Source organism: Lacerta agilis, chromosome 11 (genome assembly GCF_009819535.1).
Source record: "Lacerta agilis isolate rLacAgi1 chromosome 11, rLacAgi1.pri, whole genome shotgun sequence".
Lineage (NCBI taxonomy): Eukaryota > Metazoa > Chordata > Lepidosauria > Squamata > Lacertidae > Lacerta > Lacerta agilis.
The window spans coordinates 1,799,924-1,824,339 of NC_046322.1; positions in this window are offsets into that span (position 1 = coordinate 1,799,924).

Consider the following 24,416-nt stretch of genomic DNA (forward strand, 5'->3'; position numbering starts at 1 on the left):
CGTGCTCGGGTTTCCCACAGGTATCTGCTTGGCCACTGCAAGAACAGGGTGCTGGATTAGTTGGGAGACTGAGAGGAGATATGAGTTGTTGTTATTATTCAGTCGTTCAGTCATGTCCGACTCTTCGTGACCCCATGGACCAGAGCACGCCAGGCACTCCTGTCTTCCACTGCCTCCTGCAGTTTGGCCAAACTCATGCCAGTCGCTTCGAGAACACTGTCCATCTCATCCTCTGTCGTCCCCTTCTCCTTGTGCCCTCCATCTTTCCCAACATCAGGGTCTTTTCCAGGGAGTCTTCTCTTCTCATGAGGTGGCCAAAGTATTGGAGCCTCACCTTCAGGATCTGTCCTTCCAGTGAGCACTCAGGGCTGATTTCTTTAAGGATGGATAAGTCTGCTCTTTTTGCAGTCCATGGGACTCTCAAGAGTCTCCTCCAGCACCAGAATTCAAAAGCATCAATTCTTCGGCGATCAGCCTTCTTTATGGTCCAGCTCTCACTTCCTTACATTACTACTGGGAAAACCAAAACTTGAACTATATGGACCTTTGTCAGCAAGGTGATGTCTCTGCTTTTTAAGATGCTGTCTTACTTTATCTTGAACTTTTTTACCTAGAGCTTTGCCAAGTTCCCCCAGATAGTTCATTGACCTCTAGGCTGCATGGTCCCTTCAGTGAGGCCGAAAAGGGGGCTGCGGTGGTCCTGTCATCTGGGAAGCCCAGGACATCCATGCACACTGTCCAAGCTTGTGTCCCAGGGAGGTCATTTTGGTGTTGCTAACGCAGCGGTTTGACTTATCTGGTTCCCTTCTCTTTTGTAGTCCATTCATGGGTGATCAAAAGACATACTTTCTGGGAACTGGGTTGGAGAAAACTTGTGTGTTGCTGGGATGGAGCACTGCGAAGGGTGCAAGGAAAAGCAGAGGCAAAACTAAGAACAAGCCACCAACCATCCCTAATTTTGGATTGACAGAACATTTCTGACGAGGAGGAGGGAATCACTGTTGTTGTTGTTGTTTTGTCACGGGTTGCTAAGTGTTTTGTCTGTGGTGTGTGAAACATTGAATCTACCAAATAAATTCTACCCTCTCATCAATAACCTCACAATGGAAACTAACCGCAAAATCCTTTTGGAGAAAGAAACATAAAAATCATCTCAGACCTCGTTAATAACAGATATTGATTGGCTTAAGTGCGAGTCTATGCGCGTGCATAAATTACACGATAAAATCGATGGCGTTTTGCACTCCCCCCCCCTTATCAAATTGCATTATTACAAAATCCCTCTGAAATTACAAAAGCCCAAGTAAGAACGCCCCTGCCGATTGACAAAGCACACTAAGTCATTCTCTTTTATTGTTTCTTAAGTCTATTACAAGGGGAACAGGGGCTTTAAATCAAGTTAACAAAGGCAACAGCCCCAAAATAAATCCTGGGATCAAAATTAAGATTATTGAACTTTACTAAGATATCATTTTTCTTTCTCAAGGTAAAGGGAATGGATGCAGTCACCGAAAACACATTACTGCACACCCCTCTGGGAAATTAATGTTCCTGAGCAACCCCTGCCCCCCCCCCAGTCCCAACGGCGCCTGGACGGCCATTGCTCCCGGAGGATTCAAAGCATAATGGAAAAGGGGCAGAAAGCAGGAACCTGCGCACCCCGATTCTGCCACATGCGCCACTGATCCAAGATGGTGCAGATGGACACCCCACCCCCTGCAAGGACTCCGGGAACCTGCAAGAAGAGGTGGGTTGCAGGAATTATCCTGCGGGGAGGGAATTTATGCCCACCGCCCAGATGCAAAGCAGAAGACCTCCTGCGTCTCCCTCTAACCTGTCTGCAAACACGAAGAATGCAAATGCCAAAAGAGATCTCAGTTTATAGCAGAACGGAATGCTTGAGGGAGCTCTGGGGATAGAATCATAGAATCATAGAATCATAGTTGGAAGAGACCACAAGGGCCATCCAGTCCAACCCCCTGCCAAGCAGGAAACACCATCAAAGCATTCCTGACAGATGGCTGTCAAGCCTCCGCTTAAAGACCTCCAAAGAAGGAGACTCCACCACACTCCTTAGCAGAAAATTCCACTGTCCAACAGCTCTCACTGTCAGGAAGTTCTTCCTAATGTTTAGGTGGAATCTTCTTTCTTGAAGTTTGAATCCATTGCCCCGTGTCCGCTTCTCTGGAGCAGCAGAAAACAACCTTTCTCCCTCCTCTAGATGACATCCTTTGATATATTTGAACATGGCTTTCATATCCCCCCTTAACCTTCTCTTCTCCAGGCTAAACATACCCAGCTCCCTAAGCCGTTCCTCATAAGGCATCGTTTCCAGGCCTTTGACCATTTTGGTTGCCCTCCTCTGGACACGTTCAGATAGGAAGGTTCTCCCCTGCAATTTTGCATTGTGTGGGCCAGGAAGGCCAAGCGCAGAATAATAATAATAATAATAATAATAATAATAATAATAATAATAATAATAATAATAATAATTTATTAATCATACCCTGCCCATCTGACTGGGTTTCCCCAGCCACTCTGGGCGGCTTCCAACAAAATATTAAAATACAACAGACCTTCAGATATTAAAAGCTTCCCTAAACAGGGCTACCTTCAGATGTCTTCTAAAAGTGAAATAGTTGTTTATTTCCTTGGCATCAGATGGGTGGGCATTCCACAGGGCGGGTGCCACTACCAAAAAGGCCCTCTGCCTGGTTCCCTGTAACTTGGCTTCTCGCAGTGAGGGAACCGGCAGAAGGCCCTCCGTGCAGGACCTCAGTGTCCGGGTAGAACGATGGGGGTGGAGAGACGCTCCTTCAGATATACAGTCGTACCTCGTGTTGCGTTCGCTGCGGGTTGCAAACAGTGTGGGTTACGAACGTGGCAAACCCAGAAGTGTTTACTTCTGGGTTTCGCCACGTTCTGCGCAGGAGCGCGATATCGCCACTCGGGTTGCAGACTTTTCGGGGTGCGAACGGCACCCCGGAACGGATCGTGTCCGCAACCCGATGTACCACTGTACTGGATAAAAGAAACCCCTCTGCTAGCTCCTGATGCTACCATTCTGCCCCTCCTGCCTCTGCAAACCAAGGATGCCAAGCTGTGTGGCAGCTCTGATGCTGTGCCCAATTGGCATGGCAAGCCCTGCCTTGGTGGGCTCTGGCAGTAAATCTGCACAATAAAAAGGTAAAGGTAAATTGAGGCTCCAGTACTTTGGCCACCTCACGAGAAGAGAAGACTCCCTGGAAAAGACCCTGATGCTGGGAAAGATGGAGGGCACAAGGAGAAGGGGACGACAGAGGATGAGATGGTTGGACACTGTTCTCGAAGCTATTAATATGAGTTTGACCAAACTGCGGGAGGCAGTGGAAGACAGGAGAGCCTGGCATGCTCTGGTCTATGGGGTCATGAAGAGTCGGACACGACTGAACGACTGAACAACAAAAAGGTAAAGGACCCCTGGATGGTTATGCCCAGTCAAAGGTGACTGTAGGGTGTGGCGCTCATCTCGCTTTCAGGCCGAGGGAGCCGGCGTTTGTCCACAGACAGCTTTCCGGCTCATGTGGCCAGCAGGACTAAACCGCTTCTGGCGCAACGGAACGCCGTGGCAGAAACCAGAGTGCACAGAAATGCCGTTTACTACCCACCACAGTGGTACCTATTTATCTACTGGCACTGGTGTGCTTTCGAACTGTCAGGTTGGCAGGAGCTGGGATAGAGCAACAGGAGCTCACCCAGCTGCAGGGCTTCGAACCACCGACCTTCTGATTGGCAAGCCCAAGAGGTTCAGTGATTTACACCACAGCACCATCCACATCCTCCTGCACAATAGGGCTGGGCAATATCATATTATATATCACCAGCTAAGTGATATATAATATGATATTATTATATATTATATACTATCTGATGAAGTGTGCATGCACACGAAAGCTCATACCAAGAACAAACTTAGTTGGTCTCTAAGGTGCTACTGGAAGGATTTTTTTATTTTATTTTGTTTTGACTATGGCAGACCAACACGGCTACCTACCTGGAGCTAAACACTGTCATATATATATGTGATGTCTGAAATAAAGATGGAGTGGTGAAAGCATTGGCAAGCTTCATGGTTTTCCCCACATTGTGATTCTTGTATAGCAAACACACAAGCAGGGTGATTGCCAGGTCAAAAAATTATGAAACTTTTGTCACGATATGGACTTCAGACCAGTTTGGAACGATATATTGATATTGCCCTCCTGCACACCATAAGCAGAGACTACAGGCATTGCAGGAAGAGGAGCCAAGCCGCACTCCAAGAGCTTATCGTTTATTATTTCACAATGCTATTTCTGCAGGACTTCTTAAGTGCAGGGATTTGGCAAACAATTACGTTAGTTAAAGCCGTATTAGAGAAGGGCTGACATTTTATGTGTGTGTGTAATATATATCTTTATATGTGTAAGCGCAAGCACATGTATAATTTACTTTCTTTGAGAGGTTTTGGAGAGGAAACTCCCAAGATAAACACAATGCAGAGAAAGTTCAAGGAAGGAAGAGCCCATCTCCAATTCTCCAGTCTGCTAGAAATATTTAAGAGTCAGCTAAATGGCAGATTAAGGAGAATGAGATGCAAAAACATTTGACAGCTTTTCTTTTTTTAAAAAAAAATCATATGCTTTTGTAATCTGCCTACAAATGGATTTCTTTTCAGAGTTAGCTCAGGGAGTCCCACTCAAGATAAACCTGAGAGGCAATTCTTATTACAAAGTGTGTGTACATTTAAAACAAATGTTTTACGAGGGTGGCTGATAAATGAATTTAAATGGAAAAAGTCAAATGCAAAAGTAATTTAATACTCAAACATACGGATCCAAATATTATCTTGCTCTCTCAGCTTTCTTGGGATCGACAAGCTCTTTCGTAAAAAAATGTGAATCACGAAAGGGAAAACCCAGGACCAAAACCTTTCCTTGCAGAAGTGGATCTCAGGCTCCCTTCTGGGAGGCTCGGAGAGAAACATCTTTTTAAGAAGAAGAGCGATACAGTATTTAATTGACAGGCCCTTTCAAAGTGACAGTAATTAACGCAGCATGTCTGCAGCAAAGTCGGAGGCTGCCGTGGATCAGCAACTGAAACTGTTTTTTTTTTTTAAAAAAAAAGGAAAAATAGGTTTCTCATAAGGCACAGTGTGAAGTGAGGCATTTTTGCCATTGTTCATTTCTGGACAATATAGAGCCTCTTGAAGGCTAGTAGCCTGAGGTTGCCACCAGGCAATGAAATAAATGTTTGTGTGCGACTGCAGACACACACACACACACAGAGAGAGAGAGAGAGAGAGAGAGAGAGAGAGAGAGAGGGAGAGAGAGAGAGAGTCTCTCCTGTCTCTGATTCAGATTATTCGACAAGGGTGCTGGGTTCGGGTTTGATACCCAGGTTCAGACAGATTGTCAACAGCCAACAAGTATTTGTAATAGTATTGCACCCACAGGGTGTTCAAAGCAGACACAATGAAATTTCAACCACTTGATTTAGTGGTTGCAAAAGGCATTCTTCTCTGCCTGCATGCTCACAACCTGGCCGCAATCTTCACAACAACCCTGTAAGGTGGGCAAATATTCTCAGAATCACAGAATCGTAGTTGGAAGAGACCACAAGGATCATCTAGCCCGAACCCTTGCAATGCAGGAAACGTTTTGCCCAATGCGAGACTCGAACTCAGCCCATATTATGAGAGATGGGAAGGGCAAGGCTGGGCAAAGCTTGCCCTAGGTCACCGGATGAGTTCAGCTGCTGAACAGGGGGCCTTGTAGCCCACCCCCTTAGCCATGAATCCAAACCTCACTCTCTCGCTGGATGCCCTGCCTGAGAGCTCAGGGGTAGAGCCTTGCATGCAGAAGGTCTCGGGTTCAAGAGGCCATGTTGAGCTTGGTGGACCAAAGGGCACAGCTGAGCTGCAGAGTGTCTGCTTTGCACTCAGACTGTCCCGGATACAACCCCAAACATCTCCAGGCAGGGTTGGCAATGTTGCCTGCATAAAACTTCGGAGACAGCCTCTGTCAGTCAGTGTGGATAATACTCATCTGTATGGGTACAAGAAAGAGTCCTACATTTCAGTCTTAAAGCTGATTGCAGCCAGGTGGGTTTTGCCTGCCTCCGTCCAGACACCAGATCGAGGGGGGCGGGTATATTCACAAGCAGCCAAATAAACCAGTCTACAAAATGTTTCAGTTCCTGCCTCGCTCTTTTCATGCCAACGAACGACATTCAACAGAACTTTACATTTTGCCCCTCCAGAATACGGTACGGTAATAAGTGGTCTTCTGAATCAAGCCCTCAACATGCCTAATCTGCACCCTTCTAGGATGGAGGTCCATCTCCCGCTTGTGGGGATCCTGCAGCCAATTAATCAGCCTGCACAGAGCAATTCTGGACAAAGCCGTCCTTTCAAAGTGCTGAATTCAGCGGATCTCTCCCCAAACGATTCCCACATCTATTCCAGCCTCCTGTTCTCACAGTGGCCAACCAGATGCCTCTCCCCTCCTGTGGCTTTTAGCAACTGGCATTGAGAAGCATTGCTTCCTCCAGCTGTGGAGGCAGACCACAGCCACCAGGGCTAGTGATAGGGCTGCCATGTTTTGAAGAGGAAAAAGAAAACATTTGCTGACTTCTACTTTTTAGTGAGAGCTGGACCATGAAGAAGACTGATCGCCGAAGAATGGATGCTTTCGAATTATGGTGCTGGAGGAGACTCTTGAGAGTCCCATGGACTGCAAAAAGATCAAATTTATCCATCCTTAAAGAAATCAGCCCTGAGTGCTCACTGGAAGGACAGATCCTGAAGTTGAGGCTCCAGTACTTTGGCCACCTCATGAGAAGAGAAGACTCCCTGGAAAAGACCCTGATGTTGGGAAAGATGGAGGGCACGAGGAGAAGGGGACGACAGAGGATGAGATGGTTGGACAGGGTTCTCGAAGCGACTGGCATGAGTTTGGCCAAACTGCGGGAGGCAGTGGAGGATAGGGGTGCCTGGTGTGCTCTGGTCCATGGGGTCACGAAGAGTCGGACATGACTGAACGACTAAACAACAACAACAACAACTTTTTATTATGAATCACTATGATGACTCTAGAGGGCATATTGAGGACATTTGACAACCTTACCATCAATAGCCCTCTCCTCCCTAAATTTATCCTACAGTATGACTCCTATAGGATTCCTGCATCCAATAGGACAGGCTTCCTCAACCTCATTCCTTCAGATGTTTTGAGACTACAATTCCCATCATCCCTGACCACTGGTCCTGCTAGCTAGGGATCATGGGAGTTGTCGGCCAAAAACATCTGGAGGGCAGAGGTTGAGGACGCCTACTATAGGATATGGCCGATATTAATATTGCACAGTCTAAAGTGCCTGGAAGCATAAGAGCTGACTCCTTTTGGAAGAAAACATTGTCTAGGCCCATAAAAATACTATTCAATGTTTTACTTGCAGAACTTTCTTCACAACAGAATGAAAACATCAAATGCACATCAAAGATATCCATAGAATATCTTGTGATGTCCAGAATAGACTCAGCATCTTAGGAAATCTGAAATAATTCAAACAGACCTAGAAGCACAGGTCTCTCTCTCCCCACAGCCTGCATCCTACCTGAGGCTGTTTACCTGGAGAGTTTCATTTACATCCTCACTCCACAGAGTTGGACAGAGAACAAGGAACCAATGGCAATTTGCAATTCAATACCTCGGTCACCTGATTTAAGGTTACACACTCACGTATTAGCTAGCAGGAAACAACAATCAGCTAATTATCAACTCAGCAAGAACTCAAAGTCCACTTAGAAAACTACTGTGGACAAACCCCAATGTTAGCAACACACATTTTTAAACCACCATTAATACACAGGCATTTTCATTTCAGTGTAAATTAAACCAATTACATTTTCGAACAGTTTTGGGAGCTGAATGGACTCCCAGAACGGCTTGTGTTTGAGAACCAAGGTACGACGGTAAATGAAACCTGTGTTCAGGGGCAGTTTATCCCTGAAAAGAGGATGCCGGAAGGAAGATGCCGTTTTCACACCCTCCTCATGAACCAACTGGAGACATCTGGCTTGACCGCTGTTGAAAGGACACCAGACAGAGTTTTTTATATGCAACGACGGCTGCAAGAGTACTATTGGCACAGAAATGGAAACAAGAAGAATTACTGACGAAGGAAGAATGGCAGATGAAGTTAATGGACTACGCAGAATTGGACAAGATGGCAGGAACAATTTGAAACCGGTGGGACCAGAGGTTCTTGGAAGATTGGAAGAAATCTGAGAATTATTTGAAAAACAATTGTAAACAACAAATTATGCTCGTAGGTTTACAAGAAGTTTTGTAAGGAGGACTATATGAAATATTACAGAAAAAAACTTAGGAAGATGATAATTGGTTATAAATTATTAAAAGTAATAGTGAAACTATGGAAATACAAGATTAAGATATGAAAATTGGAAATCTTTAGACGTGGTTGATGGAAGTCCCCCAAAAAATAATTGTATAAGATATGAAGGAATGTTAAATGATGTTTGGAAAATATATGTAAAAACTATATATACTATATACAGGTGAAACTCGAAAAATTAGAATATTGTGGAAAGGATTAGAATTAGAATACTGTGATTAGAATATTGTGATAGACTTCAGAGAAGTGTGACTAGCCCAAGGTCACCCAGCAGCTGCATGTGGAGGAGGGGAGATGCAAACCCGGTTCACCAGATTACAAGTCTACCGCTCTCAACCACTACACCACACTGAATGAAAGGACACCAGGTGGAGAGTAGTGGTGATGAGCCTACATTTGTGGATGCTGCCGTAAAGAAACACCAGGAAGCTTCCAGCCAACAGGATTTAAAAAAGAAAACTTTCTTTTTTTCAAGAAGGGAGGCTGAGACTCCTGAGTCCCTTGACTGGTGACCCTTCCGACCATCTCTGCCACTGACGGGTTTCACCCTCCTGTCAACATGGAAGGTCCCTTTGTGTGGCAGCGTCAGTTATTTCCCGTGCTCTGGAGAAAGGTCTCTTGTTGGGAAAGAAACGGTGAAGAAAGACGGAGACCCAGGAAAGAATAGTGGGGGTGGGGGGGGGAGCCTCTGAAGTGGCCGGCAGTCGTGGAAAGGGGAAAAGGGGAAGAAGAGAAGGAAGGCGCAGAAATGGGATTCGAAACGGGGAATACGGAAAAATTCGGAATACTGAGTTTGGATTTAAATAGTTTCTGTTCATTGCAGAAATGGGATTTGAAACGGGGAATACGGATAAATTCGGAATACGGAGTTTGGATTTAAATACCGTAGTTTCTGTTCATCCTTTTGGGTCATGTGCTAGGATGCAGATTTTTTTTTTTAATAAACATTCAAACAGAAGTAGAATCCTTCCTTGGTTATGCTAGGAAAGTTCTCGGAAATCATGCAAATATATATTAAAAAAGAGCTCACTGAATATGGTGGCTTGAAACAGAGAGAGAGAGAGAGAGAGAGAGAGAGAGAGAGAGAGAGAGAGAGAGAGAGAGACCCGGGTTCAAATCAGGTGGGAGCAGATGTTCCCCCATAACAGTTTCTGATTTTCTCCCTGGCTTCCCTCGGATCCACCTGCTGCACCCACTACCTCCGAGTTGTACTGGGAATATTGTTATTACTATATTTATTTATATCCTGCACTTTTCTCTGTCAGGGAGTCAAGGAGACTTACAGATAAAAGAGAAACCGCTTAAAACATAGGGGAAAGGAGCAATAAGTAAACATGAATGGAACATAAGAGAGAGAGAAAGAGAGAGAGAGAGAAACAAAACTTATAGAATCTTAAGAGCTGGAAGGGATTCCCAGGGGTCATCTAGTCCAGCCACCAGCAATGCTGGAATCTCAGCTGACACGATTCCCATTCAACCACTGCTTAAAAACCTCCAAGGAAGGAGAACCCACCCAAAGAAATCATCACAGCAAGTCAGTTCTCAAAAGCCCGTTGGAACAAGAAAGCTGGACAACAAGGAGGGAGCCGGTCTGGCTTCCCTAGGCAGGGAGTTCCAAAGTTGCCTAGGAACAGCCACCACCAAGAAGGCCCTCTCCTGCGTCCCCCACCCAGCACGCCTGTGAGGGTGGTGGGACCAAGCTTGGCTCTGTGGTGGCGAGAGGGAGATACAGACCAGAGGTTGACTTGCCAAGACGATGGGCAGTCTGAGTCCAGTGTTCCACCGAGGTCTTTCTAGGGTACCTGAAATCACCAGGAAGGAGTCTGATGTGGCAGCTGGAGCCTTCAGCACACCAGCACCACCATGACCGCAAGTCCTGCCATGCAAACCCTGCAGGGAATCTGCTCCTCTTCCAACTGATACAACTTACCTAGAGCTGCGTCCGACCCAGGCATTAACCGGGGTCCACTTTTGACAGCGGCGAGAGGGCAAACTGAGCTCAGAAGACAAGGCAAGGAGAGGGAACAGGGAACTGAACTCAGGGAAGAGTGTGTTCCTGCCTTGGGAAAACCTTCCCCTTGCAGAACCTAAAATGACCCCCTGCACACACAAACACAGGTGCTCTGGCCTTTCCCGGGATGACGTGGATCGTCCGAGGTTGCCCTTGGGACCCACAGACCAATGCATGCTCCCCGGGAGAGCGGCCCCGATCCCCTTGCCAAAGCTCAGCTCTGAACAACAACAAGCAGAGCGTCCAAGTGATTGCTCAACAGAGTGCAAACAGGGGCTGGGGACATAAGGAGAGCCTGGTGGATCCAGCCAGGAGCCCATCTTGTCCTGCATCCTGTTCTCATAGTGGACAACTTGATGTCCAGGATCCGAGAACAAGAGCGCTCTCCCCTCCTGCATTTTCCAGCAACGGGCATTTGGGCGTATTTCTGCCTCTGAACTAGGAGCCACCGATAGCCCTCTCTCAAATAGCTTGTGTGATTCTTTCTTAAAACCACCGAGGTTGGTGGCCACCACTGCTTCCTGCAGCAGTGAGTTCCACAGTTGAACTACACACTGCGTAAAGAAGCACCCCCTTTTCTCTGTTCTGACTCCTCCAACGTGCAGCTTCATTGCACTGCACATAAGCATAAGGAACAGCTGCTGGATCAGTATGGAAGCTGCACTTCTCGGGACAGGATTGTGTTGCGAAGAATTATCAAAACAGCAGAGAGTATCATAGGCTGTTCATTCTCTACCTTAGAATGTATCTATACCATCAGGTGCCACAGAAAGGCATTAGACATATCAAGAGACCCATCATACCAGAGCCTGCAATAAACTCAGATGCCAACTTTGCTGCCACATAAACCCGGACAACACCATTACTGGTCCCAACAACATCAAACATACCATCTCAGGACTATTTAATTGCTCATCTTCCAACATTGTGTATGCAATCAAATGGCAACAGTGCCCTTCAGCTCCCTATATTGGACAAACAGGCCAAACCCTACGCCAAAGCATAAATGGACATAAATCTGATCTCAGGAATCACAAGACAGAGAAACCAGTAGGAGAACACTTCAGTCTCCCAGGACATTCTATACAAGATCTCAAAGTAGCTGTCTTAATACAAAGGAATTTCAGAAATAGACTGAAAAGAGAAGTGGCTGAATTGCAACTAATCACCAAACTTAAAACCATGGAGAAACCTGGTCTGAACAAAGACATTGGATTCTTATCTCATTATACATGACAAAGCTATTTTTAGCCATCTCACCCCTTGCCTTTCCCTGCAAGACTAATTGCAGCAGTGTTAAGAGTCATCAACAGGTTTCCCACACCTCTCAGCTGATCGCCCATTCCCACCACCCTCTGAGTAATACCCCTCCTCACTCCCTCACTATATATAAGGGTCTGGTGACTTCCGTTTCAGTGTATCTGAAGAAGTGTGCATGCACACGAAAGCTCATACCAAGAACAAACCTAGTTGGTCTCTAAGGTGCTACTGGAAAGAATTTTTTATTTTATTTTGTTTTGACTATGGCAGACCAACACGGCTACCCACCTGTAACCATCACACCCTGGTCACCATTTCTTTGAGCTTCTGCCATCAGGACGGAGATACAGGACAATGAAGGCGAGAACGAGCCGTCTCCAGAACAGTTTCTTTCCTAGAGCAATTTTGGCTTTAAATGGAAACTCTGGATTCTGAAGTCATCTTATTTTATTTGCTATATTGTCCTGTATTGTACTGTGCTTATTAGTATTTTCAAATTATGTGGAGTGCCTTATTTGAGTTGATATAGCAACCGAGGAATTTCGTTGTTTCCCGCAAGGGGACAATGACAATAAAGATCTATTCTATTCTATTGCCCCTGTGGTCCAGCCTCCTGTTCTCACGGTGGCCAAACAGATACCCGTGGGAAACCAAGGAGCAGGATCCGAGCACAAGAACACCATGGCTTGACCCCTGTGAGAAGAGGATGCTGGACTCGGTGGGCTGTTCTCCGGTTCTTATTGACACCCGACTTTTGAGAAGGGAAGCAGAGTCACAGCCGAGGAAAGCATCCAGCCCGGGGCTGAGGGCAGTGGCTTGCCTCCCCTCCCTTCTCCCACATCGCCATTCCTAAGTCTAAGGCTGCATGAAAACCAAATGTGACAGGAGGGAAGTGACCTCTAGGCTGGGAACGGAGAAGTCCTGGAGGCCGGCTCGGCGGGGAGGGAGGGCGGGAGCGTCCCAGCACCTGCCGGCCTGAACTTTGACGCTGACCTGCGAGGAGACCACGCAAGGGAGAGGATTCCAGAGGATTTTTGGCAGCGCTCGGCGCCCAGCGCTCCCTCTCGACGGCTCCTCTGGGCCCGGAGAGAGGCTCAGCGCATTAGATCAGCACGTGCAACAACGTGCGAGGCGTGAATGCCGTCATGTGTGTACTTGTGCGCGTCTCCTGTGGCTTCTCCGAGCCCAAGCCGGCGGAGGGAAGAGACACAGGCACAGAGGCTGAGGAAAACGTAAGGGCAGGCTCGGTGCGTATGGGAGAGAGAGAGAAAGAGAAGGGGTGGTTTGGAGGGGTGGAAGCGTGTCAAGAAGCAGCGTGGTGCAATGGTTAAGAGTGTTGGGCCTAGACCTGGGAGGCCAGAGTTCGAATCTCAGCTTGGTCATGAAGCTCACAGGATGGCCTTGGGCCAGACGCTGTCTCTCAGTCTAATCTACCGCCCAGGGCAGTTGTGGGAATTGAACAAAGACTAGGACCTGGGAGAGACCAGGGTTCAAATCCCCTCTCAGCCATGAAGCTCAGGGCCGACCAAACTTGTTGAGCTTTTTTTTTTTTTTTTTTTTTTTTTTTTTACATTTTAGCCCAAATTTGTGGAGCTTTTTTTTTAGGATTCAAGTTGTTGAGCCAAAGTTGTGGAGCTTCCCCCCCCCCCAATTTTGGAAATGCCTGCCCAAACCACTACACCACACTGCCTCCAAATTGGCTCACTAGCTTGAGTTATCAGCCACCATTAGCCCTTATGAGCCGCTTTGTGGGGGCACGCCTTCTCTCCAGCCATGCTGGACTCAAAACTATAGACTGCACGGTCTCTACAACCCGGAGCTAGCCAAACCCAAAACACAGCCCAGCAGCCAGCTCCACCAGCAACTAGGAAGGCTTGCTGGCTTTAGTGGTTGGGGGGGGGAACGACCCACCAGGGCTGTTGCCAGGTAGCTCCCAGGCACAATTGGATTGGCTCAATGTGTCCCAAGTCCTGCAGCCTTGGCAAAGGCTGATCTCTCAGAGGGAGCAAAGGGGGGGATTTTTCTGACACCCCCCCAAGAAAACCCTGCCATTTTCCTACATGAATATTTTTATTTTTTTGCAGGTGGTGATGGTGCAATTTGCTTGCCCTTGCCTGTGTGTATTTCTGTATAAATGCAATGTTCCCGTCGCACTGTCTGGGACTGCGAGGTCAAAGTCACTCCCAGGGCAGACGTGACGGCACAGTTCTTTCGGACATTAGTTTCTGATTGCTAAACCAACGTGGTTTGGAGCAGCCTGGAGGGAAAGGCAATTGAGCCAGCTCCAAAAGCATGCCAGTATCTTCTGTCACCTGCAGGAGGGTTTCTCCTCGCAACCGTTTGGAAGCCAGAGGGAGGGAGAAGATAGTGCCTTGGGGGGCTGCCTGAAATGGGTCTTGGTGGGCACCCTCTAAGTCCCACGGGGGAGATTGGTGGCCCAATCCTGAAGTCCCATTGAGGGCCCCACCAAAGTCAAGACAAGAAATCAGGTAGGTTTTCCTCCAAATCACGTTCCTTAGAAACAGACACACAGTTATCTGGTCTCATTTCAAAGATGGATGAACTCGCATCTTTGACTTTTTGTGCAAGGCAAGCAACAAGACATGGGGGAAAGGAAAGGAAAGTTTCAAAGTAAAGCAAAATACAGGCTAGTACAGGGGGAAAACCATCATGATCCCTGGTTCTTTATATATAAAAAAAAGTTCAGGCAAATATTAAAACTGGAACAAAAACGTTTCAGGAAAACCCCTGTGATGAGAGTGCTTCTTCGCAAGGAGGGTAGCACCCCAGGTAACCTAAGAAGATAAGATTCGCCAGCATCCTGCTCTCATGGGGGCCAGCCAGAGGCCCCAACCGGAAGCCCACAAAGCAGGATTCGAACACAAGAGCCCTCTCCCCTCCTGCAGTTTCCAGCAGCTGGTATTGAGAGGCTGACACAGTCACTGGATGGGAAACTCCTGGAGGGTCACTGAGGATGACTTCAGACAGGTTTATTTTTGGCCTCGGTGCTGTTTAGAGAGGGCTGCAGAACATACTGCTCTCTACAAACCTCAGCTTTCAGTTTTATTCTCTTATAACTAAACAAAACATGCATCTAGCTTCACTGAACGGTTGCGCGAATATGTCCACAAATGTCAGAAGCCGGAGGAGTAGTCAACGAGGTTTCCAATGACCATGGAAGATGATGGAAGGCAACCTGTTTAGCAAAGTAACTGCTGGGCGTTATCCAGTGATACTTGATACATCCTCTTTCATTTTCAGGAGGAGGACATTCAGCAGGTAGCCACAGAAACCTAGGAAACTGCCATATACTGAATCTGACCCATGGTCCAGCTACGGAAGCAGCTCCCCAGACTTTCAAACAGAAAGGTCTCCCATCCTAACTTGGAGATACTGGAGATTAAGAAGAGCCTGCTGGAACGGGCCAGCGGTCCTCCTAGTCCAGCATCCTGCTCTCACAGGGGCAAACAAGACCAAAACTTTCCCCTCCTGTAGTTTCCAGCAACTAGAATTGAGAAGCATTGCTGCCTCCAACTGTGGAAGCAGAGCACATTCATCAATAGCCCTCTTCTCCTCCATGAATTTGTCTGAGTCTCTTTTAAAGCTATCTAGACTGGTGACCATCCCTGCCTCATGTGGCAATGAGTTCCATAGCTTAACAACCTTTTACAGTTTTTTGTAACTTTTTAAAATAACAATAAAGATTTATTTAAAAAGCAACAACAACAATGCACTACGTGAAGAATAGGGACACGGGTGGCGCTGTGGTCTAAACCACTGAGCCAAGGGCTTTCCGATCAGAAGGTCGGCAGTTCGAATCCCCGCGACGGGGTGAGCTCCCATTGCTCGGTCCCAGCTCCTGCCGACCTAGCAGTTCGAAAGCACGTCAAAGTGCAAGTAGATAAATAGGAACCGTCCAGGCGGGAAGGTAAACGGAGTTTCCGTGCACTGCTCTGGTTTCGCCAGAAGCGGCTTAGTCATGCCGGCCACATGACCGGAAAAACTGTCTGCGGAAGCGGGCAAACACCAGCTCCCTCAGCCTGTAAAGCGAGATGAGTGCCACAACTGGACTTAACTGTCAGGGGTCCTTTACCTGCTGATGTGGTGTAGTGGTTAAGAGCTGTGGACTCATAATCTGGGGAACCGGGTTCGTGTCTCCGCTCCTCCACATGCAGCTGCTGGGTGACCTTGGGCTAGTCACACTTCCCTGGAGTCTCTCAGCCACACTCACCTCACGGAGTGTTTGTTGTGGGGGAGGAAGGGAAAGGAGAATGTGAGCCGGGGATATCAAATCTAAACTCCTCCTCCGCCTCCTCCCTTCTTTCTTCTTCTACCTTTACATGAAAAATGGCTTTATTTTATCTATCCTCAATATCCCAACGTTCAATTTATTTGGGTGTGCATGACTTCTAGTGTTACGCGAGAGGGATAAACACTTTTCTCTAACCTCTTCCTAAATGCCATGCCTAATTCTATAAATTTCTATTCTGTTGCCTCTTCCTCGGCTTTTCTCTAAACCAGTGTTTTTCAACCACTGTTCCGCGGCACACTAGTGTGCCGTGAGATGTTGCCTGGTGTGCCGTGGGAAAAATTGAAAAATTATATATAGTCAATATAGGCACAGAGTTAATTTTTTTAACATTTTCTAATGGTGGTGTGCCTCGTGATTTTTTTCATGAAACAAGTGTGCCTTCAACCAAAAAAGGTTGAAAAACACTGCTCTAAACTAAAAAGTCCCAGACGCTGCAACCTGGGACCTTCTGCAATGCAAAGCAGATTCTCTTCCACCAAGTGACAGCCTTTGCCCAGGCTTTTTGCTGAGTTGTGATTTCTGAGGTGGGTAGGGACATTTGCCATGGTTTCCCCAGTGCGCTGGAGCCAGGATGTCCACAGTCTGCATTGCAACACTGTAGGAGACTTACAGTTTAACATTAACAGATGGCTTTTCCAGTCACTCTGCTTTCAAAGGTGACAACTTCTCTTAGATAAGGGCAGCAACTCTATTCAGAGATGCTATCCAGGGTTGATTGTGATCAGTGGTAATTTGCAGAGACAGGGATATTAGCAGAAAGCAGCGAAAGGAAGTTCTGCAAGGGGTTCTGCAGCGTTTTCTGGGAATCACTTATTCGCTCCGTGGATTGGGAAGATATGGGATGGAAATACAGTGGTTCCTTCCATTCCAGAAGCCCGTTCGACTTCCAAAACATTTGGAAAATAAGGCGCAGCTTCCGGGCTCCTGCAGCCAATCGGAAGCTGCGGAAACTGTGTCGGACGTTGGGGTTCTGAAGAACGTTCACACACTGAACACTCACTTCCAAGTTTGCGGTGTTCGGGAGCCAAAAAATTGCATTTGCAAGGTGTTCAGGATATGACTGTACTGGATAAACATCTAGCCTAAGACCTGGTTCTCAAGGTGTAAAAAGGTAAAGGACCCCTGAATGGTTAAGTCCAGTCAAAGGCGACCACGGGGCTGCAGTGTTCATTTTGCTTCAGGCCAAGGGAGCCGGCGTTGTCCACAGACAGATTTCTGGGTCATGTGGCCAGCATGAGCAAACCGCTTTTGGCACAACAGAACACCATGACAGAAGCCAGAGCACAAGGAAATGCCATTTATCTTCCCGTCAGAGCAGCACCTATTTATCTACTTGAACTGGCACGCTTTCGAACTGCTAGGTTGGCAGAAGCTGGGACAGAGCAACAGGAGCTCACCCCATCGTGGGGATTCGAACCATCGACCTTCTGATTGGCAAGCCCAAGAGGCTCAGCGGTTTAGAACACAGTGCCACTCGCATTCCCTAAATCCACAGCGCCACCCAAGTCTCAAGGTGTATGATGTTGTTTTACATGATACTGAAAACTGTCCTGTACTCCTTAGATGAAGCGCGGGATATACATTTAATAAATGAAAAAAGGAAATAAGGAACCCTCTGCGTCTTGAGCCATCCCCCCTTCCATGGTCCCTATTCCCCAGGACAAAACACTCACTGCCCTTATCCGTCCCACATTTCAGTGTGGCTGGTTTGTGGACGAATCTCGGAGCGGATCCGTTGGCGCAGCCGGCATCGAACTCTCAGCCTCCCTGAAAGCAGCAAGCGCCCCGGTCCTTGCTGTGTGCAAAGAAAAGCGATTCATCGCTCCAGATTCTGCCCCGTGCCAGGAGGGTGTGGCTATAAAATTTGGCACTTCTTGGCACCACTGTTTGCAATTAACTCCTTTTGACTCTGCAAGGAGACAAATGACTGTAATTTACAAATAGATTTTATCTGAAAACGAGCGCCTTGCCTGACACCTATTGATTTGCGCCCCCTTCTTGAGGGGATAGCCTGCAATTAAATTGTCACATTCTTAATACCCAAGGAAAAAGCCAACAGATACCACATCATCTGCTTCTGGATTACAAAAAAACAAAAACAAGAAACCTGACCATTTGCCAGGTTTGCTTTTTATTCCAGAGTCAGCAAGGGATCAGATTTATCTGATAGGAAGCTGGGCTTTTATCTGCCTGGCTGAGGCTGCCAGATCAGAGGCAGAGGAAGCTCAAATTATGTCTACAAACACCAGTTAACTGTGGGTGGACTGCCTTTGTCCAGAACTCTATTCTCAGGAGGGTGGAAGAAGCCCAAATGTTGGTGTTATTTGCTTCTGGGGCCAATGGGGCGACAGACGTCTGCACACCCATTAGCTTTGGAAAAACCCAATGGGAGATCAAGATTTCTGTGTTTCCCTGCTATGGGTGGAACCCCATGCAATAAAAAAAACAGGGTGCAAGTGAGCTTCTGATTCTTCCCTCACTTCTTTGATATGAATGATTTTTATGGAAATGATCATTTTGTTGTTGTTGAGTCGTTCAGTCGTGTCCAACTCTTCATGACCCCATGGACCAGAGCACGCCAGGCACCCCTATCTTTCACTGCCTCCCACAGTTTGGTCAGACTCATGCCAGTCGCTTCGAGAACACTGTCCAACCATCTCATCCTCTGTCGTCCCCTTCTCCTTGTGCCCTCCATCTTTCCCAACATCAGGGTCTTTTCTAGGGAGTCTTCTCTTCTCATGAGGTGGCCAATATACTGGAGTCTCAGCTTCAGGATCCGTCCTTCCAGTGAGCACTCAGGGCTGATTTCTTTAAGGATGGATAAGTTTGATCTTTTTGCAATCCATGGGACTCTCAAGAGTCTCCTCCAGCACCATAATTCAAAAGCATCAATTCTTCGGTGATCATAGAACCATAGATTTGTCAAGCTGGAAGGGACCCCTTGCACGTCACCTTAAACAGACTTTGAGGAAAGCCAAGCAGAGTCTGAAGTGGATTGCGGTTTTTGAGACAGACCCAGAAATGCAGAAAATGGAAGTTGATTTGAGAGACATGCCAATGTACCTTCTCAAAAGTCTCTTTGAAAAAGGAATCTGGAACTTCAGTTTTTGGCACTAAACAAAGTCGAAAGTTTCAGCGCGGCCTTGCTGTCATCTTCCGTAAACGCAAAAATGAAATCAAAGGCAACAGAAAGATCTTGCCTTCCTGCCACGTCCCCGTTGCAAGGCTGAGACTGAGCAGAACAGGAAGCGTGCTAAAAAGTTAAGCCGCTTTTCGGCTAGCAAATGTCACAGGAGACTGAGCTACGGAGGATTAGGGTGGGATATCGGCAGCTTAGCAGGCGTTCAGGGGGTCCGGGCTTAATTACACACCAAAAGCCCCGGGAGATAAAGTGAACGGGCGGCAGCAGAGTTGCCGGGAGAGGAAGAGTCTGACCATCTTGGCAGCTTAAGCAAGAACAACTTTCTCTATCTGCATCTGTCAGGCATAAGCTGCGCCTGAATCTCTTCCACGCAGGGAATAGGAGGATGGGGCAGCCGATACGAGACCAGACCCTGTGGCATCAACACACCAGCAACCAGGCCCTCTTTTCCCCCATCAAGACTTGGCCGGTTCGCAGGCAGCCATAAAAACTCTTATGAGAAGGGCCTGTTCGATCAGGCCAGTGGCCCATCTAGTCCAGCCTCCCAGTCCAGTCAACTCATATGGGCAAAGCCAGCCTTCCGGAAGTTATGTTCAATTTCAATGCACTCCAAAATTGCACCCAACTTCGGAGCTGGTAGTCAAGTTCATGTGTGCGACTGGTGAAATAATGATGGTTGCCTTATTTATATAGCAGCACCCTGAGGGATGTGGGTGGCGCTGGGGTCTAAACCACTGAGCCTCTTGGGCTTGCCAATCAGAAGGTTGGCGGTTCGAATCCCCGCAATGGGGTGAGCTCCCTTGCTCTGCCCCAGCTCCTGCCAACCTAGCAGTTTGAAAGCACACCAGCGCAAGTAGATAAATAGGCACCGCTGTGGCGGGAAGGCAAACGGCATTTCCGTGCGCTCTGGTTTCCATCACGGTGTCCAGTTGTGCCACAAGTGGTTTAGTCCTGCTGGTCACATGACCCGGAAAGCTGTCTGTGGACCAACGCCGGCTCCCTTGGTCTCAAGCGAGATGAGCGCTGCCAGGGGCGTAGCAAGGTAAATTGGTACCCGGGGGCAATTTTTTTTTTGACAACTCCCCCCCCCCCAGAGGCATAGGAAGGTCAGGTGGTACCCGGTGTGGAAAATTTCTTGTCACCACCCCATTGATTCCCCCCCCCTGCAAAAATGGTTTAACGTTATTTCATATTCTCTTACAAAGTAATAATAACAAGTAATAATAATAATAATAAACTTTTATTTATATCCCACCCTCCCCGGCCAAAGTCGAGCTCAGGGTGGCTAACATCAGGTACATAACATTGGTATAAAATCAAACAATAATTACATTACCTCCTAAAAACATCTCAAAATCAAATTAAAGTCTAACTAGATGACTTTCCACAGGGTTAGGGTTGGGAACAGTAAGTGCTCCACTGAACTGAAATTTCAGCCTTCGTGACACAGGAAAACAGCCAAGTGAACAGCTATTTTGGTGGAGGAGGGTCAAGATATTAACCAATATGCATGAAATTTCATATATAGCTATATAATCTCTAGTATAGTAAGATAAAACCTTTGGAGCAGGCATTTTCAAAAAAAACAAAAATTTCAAAAAAAAATGTTGCTTGATGATTTGTCACCCCCTCCATTATGGAACCCGGGGCGCCCCCCACCCCCCTTGCTACGCACCTGAGCACTGCAACCCCATAGTCGCCTTTGACTGGACTTAACCGTCCAGGGGTCCTTTTACCTTTCATAGCAGCACCCCTATACATGGGACTTTACAGAGTTAACATAAGCAAAAAGGGATGTCTTCATGACCCGAGGAGAAGCAGGGTGGCAAGTCAAATGGAGCTAGACAGTTATATATTTAGCATTCATTTCAGGTGAGGGTGAGGAATAAAATTACTACCCGTCTTGGGAAACGGAGATCACCATTTGCTACAATGATTCTCGGTACTTCACTCCTGCGTGTAGGGACTCCAATGTAACTCCCTCTTTGTTCAGTGGGGCTCACTTTCACTCGCAGGGACGGGCGCTTGAGCTGTTCCTATTGTTGGCAATGGCCTTGAACAACACGTGCTTGAAAAGGTGTAATAAAACTCTTGAAGAAATACGGTAATCTGCTATGCAAGTGGTTGTCCTGGATTTCAAGGCCTTCTGAGTACTGGGCATATATCCATTTATATATAGGAGTGCAGAACGCAGCCCCTTCCAGCCTGGAGGAGAGATTGCCACGGCAGCCAGGAGGAGGCGCTGTTGCTCAGCGCGGACAGGCCCCGATTTCGCACCCCTGCCTCCAGTGCCGTGTGAATGTCAGTTTGATGGGTGACCCTTGCATGTCAATTTCACTCAAGTCAGAACTGACAAAAATTTAGAGTGGCACTCAGACGCATCTTCCATCTTTTCAAGAGAGACTCACATTCCAAAAATAACTACTTGCGCCGATAGAAAGCCAAACCTTATTAAAAACCATTTCCTTTCCTTCCACCTCTCTTTTTGCAGGGTTTGATTTTTTTAAATTATTATTTTTACATCATGGGCCAAAGGCAGCCTGGCTAAAAACCACACACACTTTTTGTGGCATGACAGCTAAGATCATCCTGTGCAAAAAGACTAGGGACCAGAATCAAATGTTGCCTTCTGCGACAAGTCACTGCAGCCATCAGGGATTCTGCTCCAACACACAAAATGGGTGTCCTGTTCGCCTGCTATAATTTGGCCACCAAAGAAAGTGGAACAGCACAATCCATGGGGATGTTTTTCTGGGCAAACCACACTGCAAAGAAGGGGAGCTGCACGAGGGCGCTCTCAACTGTGCCATTGCACAGCTCCAATTCCTTTCAGCTCAGCATGCGCAGGAAAACATTCCAGGGAATTCTGCCCAGATTGCGGCAACCAGATATTATGTTTGGATGAAAAACAAACAAAACGGGCCTTGTCTTTTCTTTTCTGAACAAAAATCGATCGCCATCCCTGGAAATGTGAAGGGAATCTTTTTAGTAAAAGAATGAATGAATGTTCTATTGAGTAGCAAGTACCCCCTCGGTACAGCTGAAGGGCCAGTCGATTTGTTCATCAGCAGCAATCAGGAACCAAATTGCCAGGTTCATTTAAAGGAGGAAACATTTTCTGCCCAGCACGAAACTCCAGAAAAGCATGTGGGTTTTTTTATTTTGTAAAATGTATATCCCAGGTTGTTAAGGCTTTTTTTGCATACTAATAGTAACATCTTGAACTTGTCCCAGGAGCAGATCAGTAACCAGTGCAGATCTCTGAGCACGGGTGTTGTATGCTGATAAGGCCGGATCAAGTGTGAGGGACGCCCCGTCGATGCTGCCACGGACTTTTTGCGAAGGCTGTTTACAAAATCTTGACCTGGATTTTGAGAGGATTCTGGCCAACCAGACCAAGGGGCACACAGAGAATCAACTACAAGGTGGTGGGCTTCATGGACAGCTCCGCTGGTGAGAGCCTGGTGGTGATAAGGCCGAGGCTGCAGTCTCGATCCCAAAATGGGACATCTGAATATTCCTACATTGCAGGGGGTTGGACTGGATGATCTTAAGGGTCCCTTCCAACTCTACATTTCTAGGATTCACTAGGCTAGTGATCTTTGGATGTTTTGGATTACAATTTCCGTCAGTCCACAACTTCAGGTCTACGCACCAGGGTGTGTGTGTGTGTGTGTGTGTGTGTGAGAGAGAGAGAGAGAGAGAGAGAGAGAGAGAGAGAGAGAGAGAGACTGGGCACCAGGTTGGAGAAGTATGCTCTAGTGAGACTAAGGACTCAGCTAGGTAAAGGTAAAGGGTTTCTCCATAGCTCTGCATGGAGTTAAAGCAAGCAGACAGGATCCCAGCAGTAGTTCCAGGAGTAAACCCATAGGCAAATGCCAGGGCCGGATTTAGGTCTGATGAGGCCCTAAGCTACTGAAGGTAATGGGAACCTTTATATGTCCACCTGTCCTTTGTCAACAACGAATTCTCACTCTTTTTGTGTTGAATATATGCAATATGGTAATTTATGGACCTAATAGGTATCTAAAGCCATTTGCACATAACAAATAGGAGCCTACACAACACGAAAGACTTGTTGCTGTATGTAGGTTTTATTTTATTTGGTTTTTTTATCTTATATTCTGGAAATGAAAAGGTAAAGGGACCCCTTACCGCTAGGTCCAGTCGGAGACGACTCTGGGGTTGCGGCGCTCATCTCGCATTACTGGCCGAGGGAGCTGGCGTACAGCTTCCGGGTCATGTGGCCAGCATGACTAAGCCACTTCTGGCAGACCAGAGCAGCGCATGGAAACGCCATTTACCTTCCCGCCAGAGCGGTACCTATTTATCTACTTGCACTTTGACGTGCTTTCAAACTGCTAGGTTGGCAGGAGCAGGGACTGAGCAATGGGAGCTCACCCCATCGTGGGGATTCGAACCGCTGACCTTCTGATCGGCAAGCCCTAGGCTCTGTGGGTTTTTAGACCACAGCGCCACCCGCATTGTACATCTAGTTTTTTTTCTCCTTTAATTTTTTTTGGGGGCCCCCAAGAAAGTGTGGCCCTAAGCTTTGGCTTGTTTAGCTTATACGGTGGTACCTCTGGTTACGTACTTAATTCATTCCAGAGGTCCGTTCTTAACCTGAAAATGTTCTTAACCTGAAGCACCACTTTAGCTAATGGGGCCTCCCACTGCCGCTGCGCCGCTAGAGCACGATTTCTGTTCTTATCCTGAAGCAAAGTTCTTAACCTGAAGCGTTATTTCTGGGTTAGCGGAGTCTGTAACCTGAAGTGTATGTAACCTGAAGCGTATGTAACCGAGGAACCACTGTATGTAAATCTGGCACTGGCAACTGCTAGTGCCGGTAAGACGTCCCTAGCAGAACACCAGCGGAAGAGAAGAAGGGGTGGAGGAAGCAAAGTAGAATGATAGAGCTGGAAGGGTCCCAAAGGGTTGCCATGTCTAACACCCTGCAGTGCATCTGAAGTGCCAAAATACAAGGGAACAGCACCGCTTGGCTTTGCAGAATTAAAAAGCCTCTGGAGAGCACAGGCTAAACTGTCTGCTCCGAGGGCAAGTTCTGATTGACAGGGGAACGGACAACCTTGCAAGCTGCAGGACTTCTCCTTCCTCGGAGGTTTTTAAGCCCGGCTCGGGTGGCTCCCTGAATTCCGACTGGAAGCAGAAGTGGCCCCTGTAGAGCGAAATGGGAGGCTGGAGGTGGAGAATCTCACAGGCTTGCATTAAGATGTTTGGGTTTCCTAAGTGGTTCC